Here is a 14,349-nt window from a genome sequence, read left to right on the forward strand (position 1 = left end):
ACAAAGCTTATCTATAGCTGGTACATGCGGCCACAAACTTTCAGAATAGGTGGGGATACCACATGCTAAATCAACAATTTCAAATGCCAATATAAGGGTAAAGGAGCTACATGTAAACAATTTAATACACTCCAGCAGGTAAAGTGGATCATTGGGAACAAATTAAAGGGGAGAAAATTTTTGAGTAAACTGTCCCTTTAATCTAGCCCATAATGGGCTATGGTTTCAAAGAGCAAAATCAGCTATTTCATTTAAAAATAAACACAAAGGAGTGATTTCTTATACATTTTATACTCTACTGCTGATATGAGTTATTGGAAACTCTTTAAAGGGACATTAAACCCAATTTTTTTCTTTCATGATTCAGATAGAGATTACCATTTTAAACAACTTTCTAATTTACTGCTATTATCCAATTTGCTTCATTCTCTTGATATTCGTTCCTGAAAAGCATATCTAGATAGGCTCAGTAGCTTCTGATTGGTGGCTGCACATATTTGTCTAATGTGATTGGCTCATCCATGTGCATTGCTATTTCTTTAACAAATGATATCTAAAGAATGAAACAAATTACATAATAGAAGTAAATTGGAATGTTGTTTAAAATTGTATTCTCTGTCTGAATCATGAGATATTTTTTTGGGGTTTAATGTCCCTTTAAGGGAAAAACTATTTTATCATATACTGTCCCTTTAAGTTTACAGATGAACTCTGATAAAGCTTACTACAAATTCCCTGGACCAACAACACATTTTGACAAATGTAGCTTATAAAAGCAAATATGTGATTATATCTGATTATAGAAAACCCTGTTACATTTTATTAAATTCCTTTCTTAATAGAATAAAGGCTTGGGGAGTTCAAAAGTCATGTTTATTGACAATTATGTCGAGCGTTTCAGGCAGAATATGACTGTCTGTTGAAATTTGCTAATAACAACAAATAATTAACCTAATTTGAGATTATATATATATATATATATATATATATATATATATATATATATATACACACACATACATACACACACACATACACACACACACACACAGGCTACGAAAATCCAATTTGTGTCAGAGTTTAGACTCAACAGATTTTGTAAACAAATTACCTGAATAGTCTTGCAAGTCCTAAACTCTCTCATTAGGATCAACATTTATCACTGGTTGTGATGAAAAAGCCCTCTACGCTCTGCAGATAGATTAAAGTAACATCTAGTCTCTGAACTGTGTGGGTTTTTTTTTTTACTAGAAGAACAAAGTAGAAAGCAAATCCTGGAAAAAAAAAAACAGCTGGATGTTCACATAACAAGGTCCATAGAGAGACATCTAGGACTTGCCTCCTTTAATCCGGTACTGAATAATGTTAGAAATAGCTTTCTGTTCCTTTCAAGCTTAGCTACTTCCAAAATAACTGCAAGGCTTGCAAGTCCTGTTATACGCCGAGCCTTTCCCAAGGCACCCCAACACTATCGGAGGCACTGCAACTATGGCAACTGCATAAGAAAGCAGATTCCATCATTAATATATGAACACCCAACAACGGTCTCTAGCTAGACCATAATTTAAAGATGTTGGTGGAATAACCTAAAGATAAGAAACCATAATAAAAAATGGTGAGTTAAAATGAAAAAAGAAAAAACAAACAAACAAAAATCACATAAAACAAGCAAAATCTGATTTAAATAAAAAATATCAGAAAAGTGTAGAAAATGTTACTTTTTTAAAACAAAATCAAGGCCCTACTTGATATACCAAAGTTCTTTGTTCTTTTCTCTTTGCAGCTGGCTGCTAATTGCATAGTTATAAAAAAGACAACACAAGATATTACAGCTGAAGTCTTTGCAAAGAAGGTGATGTAAGCCAGTGATAGAAACATCTGAAGAAATAACAGTGCCTCAGTGGAAATAAGCCATCAATATTGCTACTGAAAATGAGGGCATGTTGGATTGCAGTATTTTATGTTTTATTAGGAATTAAAAAAAGAAGAGAGAGAGAGAGCATATAGCCTTGCATCAGCTTATTTCTGCTGGAGGGCCTACTTGCCTTATGTAATATTAATGAAGACTGAATCATTTAATACATACAGATTCTGCATGAAAATATCTAAACTTAACTGACGCAAAATAATTGAATCTATTGGGTGTTAGTTAGTGAAAACAGTTTATTCAGAAATGATTAGTTAGAATTGTACAATTCAATGGATTTATAATAAAAAAGTAGGTAACAAAAAATATTTACAAAATAGATACTGAATAAAGTCACTATTAAATCTTAGAAGTGTTGCTGACTTACAGAGGTTTTGTTTTTTAACAAGTATTATTTGATATGCTTGACAAGTTGAAAGAACAAAAAAAATGTGCTATTTTTAAATCAAAGCATGCATTGCTATTGTATGAAAATTGTGTGTTTTTCCGTTTCGAGAATTGGAAGTACACAATGCAGATTTCACAAGCCTAATCCTTCTACACATATGTCCATAATTGGTCTCAGCAGAAATTATAACAAAATGACAGTGATTAGCTGTGTCTACTTCAGTAACATGTCCAGAATAGCTTCCACCATATAAGGCATAAGGCAGGTAGCAGGTTGAGTTTTCCTATTAAAAATGTTTGTTGCAAAAAAGGTGTTAATCTATTTAAAGGGGCATTGTACACTAAGATTTATCTTTGCATAAATGTTTGTAGATGATCTATTTATACAGCCCATCTGGGAGTGTTTTAGTAACAATGTATAGTTTTGCTTATTTTTTAATAACATGGTGCTGATTTTCAGAATCTTAAAGGGACACTCTAGTCAAAATGAAACTTTCATGATTCAGATAGAGCATGCAATGTTAAACAACTTTCCAATTTACTTTCATTAACAAAATGTGCACAGTCTTTGAGTCACCAACTCCTATGGGCATGTGCAATAATTCAGAGTATACGTATATACATTTGTGATTGGTTGATGGCTGTCACATGATACAGGAGGTCGGAGGAAACTTTGAAATTTGTCAGAAAAAAAAATGTACTACTCATTTGAAGTTTAGACTAAGTGCTATTTCATTGTCTTGTTATCATGTATTTGTTGATTTAGCAAATCTATCTTATTTACTGGTCCTTTAAAGGGACAGTCAACACCAGATGTTTTGTTGTTTTAAAAGATAGATAATTTCTTTATTAGCGCTGCAGAATCTGTTGGAGCTCTACAAATAACCGATAATAATAATGACCCATTCCTCAGTTTTGCATAACCAACACTGTTCTATTAATATAGCCCCCTGATCACATGACATTTTTTTCATTATATATTGACTTTCATTTTAGCTAATTAGTGCAGTGTCTGCCACAATCCATGTGCGTGATCACAATGTTGTCTATATGGTTTACATGAACTAGCTTAGAAATTATCATGAGCCTTCCTAGGTTTAGCTTTCAACTAAGAATACCAAGAGAACAAAGCAAAATTGGTGATAAAAAATTACATGAGCTATTTGAAACATGAACTTTTTTTGGGACTTGACTGTCCCTTTAATCAAGCTCCAAAGTATGAGATGCAGACCCAGGTCTTTTCATATGCAGGGGAGGTGGGAGTATCTCCTCTTCCTGTTTTCGCAGCCCCTTTCACTGGGTGTCCCAGTCTAACCTTATCAATAGTGCTAAACTGGGAGCTTCTAAGTAATTTTTTAAAAGGTTGTATACTGGATTTGTAGATCAGTATATGTGCATAATCTTCTTTATAGTAGTGTCTATTACATGCAGTTATATGAAAATTGGTGAACACTGTCCCTTTAAATGGTTCAGATCCACCCAACATGCTATCTTATTGCAAGACAGGAGAACAAAAACAACTTGTAACATGTTTTATGAGAAACAAAAGGAAAGAAAGGTGAAACCTCTTCATAATTTGCTATTTTGCTTCATCAAAGCTGGAGAGAACAACTGTCAAATCCACCTCCAAAAGACACCTGTGAGGCATAAGAGGCCTCCTACTGCAATCAGCAAGTTTGTTTAAAGACAAGTCCTGTCAATACGCCAAATTTATAACAAAAGGGTAAAACTATCCACAAAGGATACCAATCATTGTTGCTGATACATGTTATCTGTGAAGCAGTGGACGCTAGTGGGAGCAACATATCACTGTAAATCACATTCCCTCCACTAGGGGACCGTGTGCCATAATGCACTGATTATTTTCCATATTTTTCCTGAAATGTTAAATTAAACAATGTGTAAATATTTAAATATGCTTTATATAATAGTCTGGTGCCTGGCATTTTTTTTTTGGTGATAATGATGTAAATACCCTGTCATATTCTGAATAAGAAAGCAAACAGCAAAAAAATCTCTCTACCAAAGCACTGTTTAATTATTAGCCTGGGTTGATTACATTTCAGAACAATAATATCCTTGTATGTATTGCCAAAATGACCTCTTTCCAATGAAAGTGTTATCAATAAAATAAATTAATTCTGGCAATGATATAATGATGTATGGCAGTTAACAAACAAGAGACAGGGAACATAATGACAGTTGTCCCTGGCTGTGTTAGCTCTGCACAATATCTCTTTTAAATGTCAATCCACAAACACATGAATTAGTGATGGAAATTAAGCAGTGCTTTTTCTAATTTAGAACAGGCAGACAAACAAATTTACAGTTGTCTGCAAGCAAACGATTGGATTTATCATAAGACTTGCAGACTGTCAGCAGAGGCAACTTTATGTTTAACTCTGGGAGCCCCCTTGTGTGCAACACAATTTGCAGACACTGATGTTGCACTAAAATCACAAGCTTAAATTACAAAAATACAAATTCACTTTTATCTTCAAGTAGCAAGAGGCTTATGATGGATGCACATGTTCCATGAAGTAATGTATGTTTTATTTCACACTCTGCTCACTCAAAGATTTCCCTGAGGTTCATCACTTAACAAGTAAAAATAAACAATTTCCCTATATTTAAGAAAAAGGAAAATATGATATTGTTATTATAAATAATAATAAAATAACTGAAAAAGGGCATTTAGTTAAGTTGTGAATACAAATGATCAAGTGTTAAATCAGTCTATCTGCAGCTACAATGTGTAAAAATATGAACTTATTTTTAATTATTCATATTTCTAACCAAGGAAGAAATTACCAAACTTTATAGCAATGTCTCAGAAAAGGATTTGAACAAAAAATACAGTTTATACTCTGCTTAAATTGCTGAAACAAAATATTTTGTATTGTTTACATTCCATTATCTTCATATTGTAACATATAGAGAGTTTGGTAACAATAATCCTAAAGAATAAGAAATCATTTAGTTTATTATGAAACAATGCTTAATCTTTAACATCACAGTATAATCATTGCATTATCATGACTGCTCAACATAAAACAGGTAAAAACTTTAGTAATGACTCACTAAGCTATAAAGGAAATTCTGTCTAGAAAAATTTGAGTTATCATAATTAATGTTTGTTTTGTCTGATTATATAAGCCATGGAAAGACTATATCCAGCTGTACATAAGAATAACAAATTGCATTTAAAAAGCAGTGCTGCCAGCCAAACCCAGATCAATTGCATTCATTCTGTCTACTTATTGGAGACACAATTCTACCCAACTATTTAAACTCAGTTTAATAATTAACCCTCTCGATTTAAAAAATAAAAATGTTCAGTCAGGGTATAAAGTCACATTTTTGCTTTTTACATCATTTTTGGTAGACACCTTGTCTTCCTGGATGCTACTTTTTTATGAAGGCTTAGGGTTTTCAAGATCTTTATAACAACAAAGAAATGTGCTTTCAATCCCAGCTAAGTGAAGAAGAAATGAAATACTCACATATGTATTAAGTGCAGTACATTGATCCAGACAAGATTTAAACAATTTCTCTTTCCTTACATGGTTAGCAGTTTGGAAATATGAAAGACAAATCACACCTTCCCTTAGCAATAAAGCAATGACTACTGACATAGCGGTTAAAAACAGAAGCACACTTAAGGGAAATAAGCACTTTTATATTGTATTGCCATTAGATGCAATGCTGTGGGCACAGTTTACTGTGAAGCGGCTGGGTGTCCAGATTATAAGGTATTGCAGACAGTGCAAACACTGAGGTTTTGTACAATTAACCTTTGTTACATCTCCCAGCCACCACGTGAATATTTTCTACTCTACCAACTGGCTAAAAGAAAAATCCATATTTAAACAATCAATACAACACAGAGAACAGCTTTATTACTCTTAGGCTATAAATTAATTTGTGTTGTAGATTTTCCCATCTTGCATATTTTGTGCTCCTGCAATTAAAGAAAAAAAAAATCCCACAATTATAGAGAGTGGTTTACTAATTATTATTTACATAAAATAAATGCATTTACACCTAGCATCATTGTAATTTAAAACCTAGGGCTCAAAGACAATGTGTTGTCTTTCTAGCATCCTAGAGGTTAATTCGTTTATTGTTTTATATAAGAATGAAACTACCTGATAGTAGAGTGTTGTGTTTACAGATTTTCTTTTCTCTACACCCATCTCAAATATATTAGGACAATAATTCTCAAAAAGGGTATGTCAGTTGAAGATTTTATATATTATGGGGTAAAAAACATTACACATTGCTCATGGGATGTTTCCTTAAAGCAAACTTTGTTGATATTTACAGCTGTTTGTGCACATATATTGTATATTTCTATATAGATTTCTCATTTCAAAGTATTTAGATTTTGTATATTGTTACATTGCATGACTGGTAGAATGAGTATTGTATATGTGTATAACAATAAATTGGGGCTGTTATGCTAGTTATAAAAGCACTAAAATGTTGCCCCCCCCCCCTAAAAAAAGGGAACAAGTGCTTTATGATAATGGTTTCACTGTGTTTAAGGTCCCTCCAGGGATGCTGTTGGTCCACCAGAAGCTATCCTAGACATTCTGCTCCATTTCCCCAAATGTACCAGGCAAATGCAGGCACCAGAAGGCAGCCAGCGAAAACAACACATGGGGGGGATTTACAGCCAGCTTCCCCCAAGCTCTCACTATAACCCGAGCAAATTCACAGCCAGAGCACTTAGTACATTACTCTCAGCTGAATACTCCTCATGCACCAGAGAAAGGGAAGGCATCATATCCTTCTATTTTAGCAGCACACACCCGGGGGTATGATTCGAGGAGAGATGGGAAAACTGGTCTTTTGAAATTCCTGGTAATAAATAAACGGTCAAACACAATGGGGTTTTAGAGAATACATGTGTTCTTATTGTTTTCATCTATAGAACTGCATACATAATATGTGTGTGTATATTTTTGTTTAATGCCTTTATAAGCAATGCTGGGTTTTGGCACATATTACAGGTATGAGAAATGGTTTCTGGATTTCTTCAATGTCTCGTGCCACAAATACTGTGTTATATATATATATATATATATATATATATATATATGTGTGTGTGTATACAATTATACTACTGTGGGTGGGTGTGTCTTTAGCTTTGTTACTCAAACCCTTTTTAATTAATTTAAATTTTGATTTATGGGTTTGCACATAAACACAAAGAAAGCCAAGCTTGGAATCCACAGCATAATCTCTGCTTAGTAATTAGCAGCACATTATATTAAAAGTTCGTTTTAAGGCTAAATATAGCTCCTACAGTAGCTGTGATCGGAAATCAGGGTGGGAAAGGAAATTGGGTTGTTTTGATGCACAAGCTTGTAGGAGCCGACCCTTCCACGACCCCCTCTCTCTGCCTTGTTAAAGAATGAAGAGCTGGAGGGCACAGCAAACTGCATTAATGCTCTGTATCCCTTGTGTCTACAGCAGTGCATTGTAAATTGTGGTACCAACTGTACCAGACTCCATGCACTGTACTTCCAACTCCTCTCACTCTCTCTATTTACATCACACAAACTCATTCTCATCCCTACAGGTCATCCTGAATATATATATATATATATATATATATAAAATTAATAGAACTTCTATAAAAAAAAAAACTACACCCTAAGGGAAAATAATACAACGTAGCTCTTTCATTTGGAATAAAAAGGTTAGACCCTCTTGGACAACAGCTATTCAATGCCTGAAAACAGGGACATTTACCAGTAATTAGCTCCCTCTGGTTATCTTGAAGTTTCTTTTAATGCACAAAATAGAAGCACTGAGACTCAAATTTGCACGCTTGGTTCCAAGCAATTTACTCACAATGCTGGTTCTATAGGAAGAGGATCTGGCTAGACCATCTCTGCCTTTGTATCAATCAGCATAACACAGGGGGAGAAGGTGGTCTCTGAGGCTGTGTCTGTCTATGCGTGTGAAAACACTGGACCTTTTTAACCACCGACCCCCCCCCCCCCAAAAAAAAGCATTTTTTGCCCTATGTTACAAATTTCACCCCTTGGCTGCCAGAGAGTGTTGCAGCGCATTGAGGAGCAGAGATTCTCAAGCCTCTAAATGTGCCAAGGAGTGAACTACTTGTGTAAAATGCCCCAACACATGAAAATGAGTTTATTGTGTAGCTCTCACATAGCAACCTCTATACAACAACAGTATATTTATGTGATCCTACAGACAAGATGCACTGTACCTTGGGAACAAGCAGCAGAGAAGCAGAGCTAGCTGATACGGTGTCCCATTAGTAATCCATTGAGAGAGATCTCTCTGGGAAAACGGATCCAACACGCTCTCGTATGCAACCCTTGCGCATCACTACACATAGAGATCTATTTGCATTGCAAGTTGCACTTTTGTTAAAATGCAACTGTGTTCCTGTTCCGATGCAACGTGACAGTAAAGTGAAAAAAAATCCTTTTCTTCCAAAACCAAATCCCACAATGATTCCACGAGATAATTCAATGTGATACAGTAAAGGAGAGGCGAGTCATTTCTGATAGGTGAAATAGTTATAAGAAACTCCAGTGATTCCACTGATTCCCAGCAGGAAAGAGCAGTTGTTCCTCACTAGCTGCTGATCATTCAACTGGATTTTGAGAAGACTTGAGATCAGCCTCTCTCGCTATAAGCCACGCCCCCTTCCCAAGTAATTGTCTTCCCCGCTACTGGAAACAGTCGAATAGAAATCCAGGAGCGGAGCGTGACACGGAGCACTCGCAGTTTACTGAGATCAGCGCTAAACAATGCACAGCTGCCAAGAAATCCAGGACTGGATTCCACAGATCAATGAGGTCTGATTAGACACACGTAAAACAGTGTCAGAAAGTAAATAATGCTGCTCTCTTGTTTTTAAATAGAAACAAAAATGCAGCTGGTAAAATCTGATTATTGTTTTTCCTTACAAAATATTACATGATTTTGTATGCTAAAGGGACAGTCGCAGCCCTGTCTGTGTGATAAAGGATGACATTATTCAGATTCTGGATATCAACTGCTCATCTTGGCAAGTGACCTCTGCTGATCTCCAGAGTTGTTTGCTTGGTGACGTAAAATATTGAATTAGATAATTACATTGTGATACAATCAGATCTCAAGTTGCAACAAGGCTGTATTTGTTACTAGAAACGCTTTCATCTATTGTTCCTAGAATAAACTTTAGTTGCTGATTAACAGACATTCCAGAATTATTGGTAATTTGTTCCATTTTAAATGAAGCCCCTATTTCTATATCAACAGTCATTTTATACATTATTACAAAGAGAAATTCATTATTATTATTATGGCTGAAGATGGGGTATAATATACCACTGCATGTAACTTATATATACAGTAAATTATACAATAATGCATGAGGCATACAATGCTCATACCTTTAATAATTCAGAATTATTCAGTTGTGCTCTTATTTTATTGGCTATGATTGCTGGGTTATTTTTACAGTAAAGATTATAACACTATAAATACATAGATGTATGTTGAGTGAATGAAAATAAATAAAACAATGAACTTATGAAGAAATAAATACACTTGGGCTGGGGTGCGACCATACAGTTTGGGAGTGGTAAATAAAATGACCATAAAGCTATAGTTATCAAGGGTACATTCCTGGTACTGGTGGTGGATATGATTTTCTACTGCTTATTCTTGCCTGGATATTTAATCTTCTCATTTCTTTACCTATTTATTTGACCTGGGTAAAGCACTGGACGTATAAAATAAGAACTGTCATACAAAATTATGGTAGCTGCCAACTTTGATGTTTTGAGGGTGCTACAATAATGACTAAGGGTGATTAGCAACCCCTAGAATCCCCACTACACCTGCTTTTGGAAGCTGAACTGTATGTGTATATTTCTAACCCATAACCTGCAATAGAAACACTGAATTCTGAGAACATCTGCAAAAACAAAAAAAAAGTCTCATGGCCTATCTGAACTGATAAATGTCATGAATAAAAAAAAAAAAATTACTTAAAAATAAACCCCCCAACAACTTATAATATACTGGTGTAAAATATAGTGTTTTATAAAGATATTATTAAAATACTTGCATGTGAGCAAAGTTGGATCTAATTGATTCTGGAATGTAAATAGCATGAATTACAAGTAATAATAATAATAATAAAACAATACTATAATAATTGTGTTTTGCTAGAATGCACAACCTGCTGATAGATTGCTTGCTGTTCTGCCTGTTTGTCAGAAGGGACCGCCAGACCAGCTGAAGAGAGCCTTGCTATGGGCGGATCTGGCTCTGGGAGTGGGAGCTGTGCATGGCTCACTGCTCCCCAGCAGCAGCAGCAGCAGCAGGTGCCAGACAAGACCAGCTGTACGAAAGCAGCTCCTCTCCCTGCAGCCTCCCATTGGTATGGGTAGGTCTGCTGGGTATTCCTCGTGTGCCTGGGCTGAAGCTCACATACGTATTTGTAAGACTGCTCTGTGCACAGCTCGTACATTGCTGACTATGATTTTAAAGGTGCAGTGCCAGTTATCAGCAGATTAGCACAAAGATACTGGTGCTGCTTGCAAAGCTGTTTAAAGTATATTGCTGATGCATGGGAAGAGTATAAGTACGACAGTGACTGACAGGACAGGGGAAGGCTTACTTGTTTCTATACAGTTTATATGGTGCTATAAACTATGAAAGTGAGGCTTTTATTAAGTAAAATTAATTATTGTATAACAATATTATCTGCACTAGTTGCAGGATCCTCTAAGTTTGATATATTTGCATTTGAAAAGTCAGTCTATTTGTTATTTCGCAGGATTTCTTTAAGTTTCTATCTATATTCATTTAGCTGACAATTTTAGATGAATATGTATTTAAAGATACGTTGAATATAATCAGAATTCATTCTTTTATTGAATAAAAAGAACATTCTTTTCAAATTTATTGGACAGTTAAATGCATTTATTTCCTTTGCAGCATCTAGATTCTAGAAGATTGCATTGCAAATGCAAAATGTACTATATTGTTTAGGAAAAAATCCAAAAATCCTTTGCTGAATTATCTTACTTTGCCTTGTTAGACCTGTGGATGCTTATTCCTACTCACCTAGACAGCTGCAGAGGTTGTCACACCAGATGTTACATGTATTTCTTACTAATAAATATTTACATTTTGTGTAATTTTTTATCTAATATCTCAGGGTGCAGAAAAATAACTTTGTAGGTGTATTTTAAACTTTAATGCTTTGCATGGATAACACTTTTATACTTTAAGGGACACTGAACCCAATTTTTTTCTTTCGTGATTCAGATAGAGCACAGCATTTTAACCAACTTTCTAATTTACTCCTTTTATCAAATTTTCTTGATTCTCTTGGTATCTTTATTTGAAATGCAAGAATGTAAGTTTAGATGCCGGCCCATTTTTGGTGAACAACCTGGGTTGTCCTTGCTGATTGGTGGATAAATTCATCCACCAATAAAAATGTGCTGTCCAGAGTTCTGAACAAAAAAAGCTTAGATGCCTTCTTTTTCAAATAAAGATAGCAAGAGAACGAAGAAAAAATAATAATTGGAGTCAATAAGAAAGTTTCTTAAAATTGCATGCTCTATCTGAATCACAAAAAGAAAAAAATTGGGTTCAGTGTCACTTTAAGTTAAATGTAATTACAATTTACTCTTAGTTGCCATTCTATCTTGATATTCTCTGCTGAATATATCTAGATATGCTCAGCAGCTGCTAATTGGTTGCTGCACATAGAAGCCTCGTGTGATTGGCTCACCATGTGCATTGGTTTTTCTTCAACTAAGGATATCTAAAAAATGAAGCAAAATAAATAATAGACGTAAATTGTAATGTTGTTTAAATTTCTATTCTCTATCTGAATCATGAATGAAAGATTTTGGGTTTAGTGGCCCTTTAACTGAATTTCTTTAACATTGTGTTCATTACAAACTGTTTTGCTTTGTATTTGTTTTTGTTACCATTTTTTATTAATAGTTGAACTATAAGTAATAAAGTTAAAGGGACAGTATACTATAAAATTGTTTTCCTTTAATATGTTTCCAATTACTTTTTTTACCAGCTGCAGAGTAAAACATGTATGATTTGCTTTTTTAAGGCTTATTTGTGTATGTGAATTAGCTGATTTTGTGTGTTTGAAGCCACAACCTAATAAAACGGGTTGAGCTTGTAGGTATAATAAGATCTCATTACATTATCACATTGGGTACATAATGATATATACATAGATGTATATATAGCAATATCTATTTACAAATACATAGAACATATTTTACTATGTGAAGAACATTGGAATTTGAAATATATAAACTAAATACATAGTTAAACACTTTATTAAAAAAGAATATTATATATATATATATATATATATATATATATATATATATATATATATATATATATATATATATATATATATATATATATATATACAGGGAGTGCAGAATTATTAGGAAAGTTGTATTTTTGAGGATTAATTTTATTATTGAACAACAACCATGTTCTCAATGAACCCAAAAAACTCATTAATATCAAAGATGAATAGTTTTGGAAGTAATTTTTAGTTTGTTTTTAGTTATAGCTATTTTAGGGGGATATCTGTGTGTGCAGGTGACTATTACTGTGCATAATTATTAGGCAACTTAATAAAAAACAAATATATACCCATTTCAATTATTTATTTTTATCAGTGAAACCAATATAACATCTCAACATTCACAAATATACATTTCTGACATTCAAAAACAAAACAAAAACAAATCAGTGACCAATATAGCCACCTTTCTTTGCAAGGACACTCAAAAGCCTGCCATCCATGGATTCTGTCAGTGTTTTGATCTGTTCACCATCAACATTGCGTGCAGCAGCAACCACAGCCTCCCAGACACTGTTCAGAGAGGTGTACTGTTTTCCCTCCTTCTAAATCTCACATTTGATGATGGACCACAGGTTCTCAATGGGGTTCAGATCAGGTGAACAAGGAGGCCATGTCATTAGATTTTCTTCTTTTATACCCTTTCTTGCCAGCCACGCTGTGGAGTACTTGGACGCGTGTGATGGAGCATTGTCCTGCATGAAAATCATGTTTTTCTTGAAGGATGCAGACTTCTTCCTGTAGCACTGCTTGAAGAAGGTGTCTTCCAGAAACTGGCAGTAGGACTGGGAGTTGAGCTTGACTCCATCCTCAACCCGAAAAGGCCCCACAAGCTCATCTTTGATGATACCAGCCCAAACCAGTACTCCACCTCCACCTTGCTGGCGTCTGAGTCGGACTGGAGCTCTCTGCCCTTTACCAATCCAGCCACGGGCCCATCCATCTGGCCCATCAAGACTCACTCTCATTTCATCAGTCCATAAAACCTTAGAAAAATCAGTCTTGAGATATTTCTTGGCCCAGTCTTGACGTTTCAGCTTGTGTGTCTTGTTCAGTGGTGGTCGTCTTTCAGCCTTTCTTACCTTGGCCATGTCTCTGAGTATTGCACACCTTGTGCTTTTGGGCACTCCAGTGATGTTGCAGCTCTGAAATATGGCCAAACTTGTGGCAAGTGGCATCTTGGCAGCTGCACGCTTGACTTTTCTCAGTTCAAGGGCAGTTATTTTGCGCCTTGGTTTTTCCACACGCTTCTTGCGACCCTGTTGACTATTTTGAATGAAACGCTTGATTGTTCGATGATCACGCTTCAGAAGCTTTGCAATTTTAAGAGTGCTGCATCCCTCTGCAAGATATCTCACTATTTTTGACTTTTCTGAGCCTGTCAAGTCCTTCTTTTGACCCATTTTGCCAAAGGAAAGGAAGTTGCCTAATAATTATGCACACCGGATATAGGGTGTTGATGTCATTAGACCACACCCCTTCTCATTACAGAGATGCACATCACCTAATATGCTTAATTGGTAGTAGGCTTTCGAGCCTATACAGCTTGGAGTAAGACAACATGCATAAAGAGGATGATGTGGTCAAAATACTCATTTGCCTAATAATTCTGCACTCCCTGTATATATATATATATATA

At 35.0% G+C, this 14,349-nt stretch overlaps 1 protein-coding gene across 3 annotated transcripts in view; it reads right to left on the reverse strand.

The window, feature by feature from the left end:
- SEMA6A (semaphorin 6A) overlaps positions 1 to 8,925 on the reverse strand; it is a 204,434-nt gene extending 195,509 nt beyond the window's left edge. For all 3 annotated transcript variants that reach the window (XM_053701581.1, XM_053701580.1, XM_053701579.1), the window contains exon 1: positions 8,559 to 8,925. The gene's annotated coding sequence lies outside the window, so the exon portion shown is untranslated. The remainder of the gene's footprint in view (positions 1 to 8,558) is intronic.
- Positions 8,926 to 14,349: the final 5,424 nt, after the last annotated feature.

This window comes from Bombina bombina, chromosome 2 (genome assembly GCF_027579735.1).
Source record: "Bombina bombina isolate aBomBom1 chromosome 2, aBomBom1.pri, whole genome shotgun sequence".
Taxonomy (NCBI): domain Eukaryota; kingdom Metazoa; phylum Chordata; class Amphibia; order Anura; family Bombinatoridae; genus Bombina; species Bombina bombina.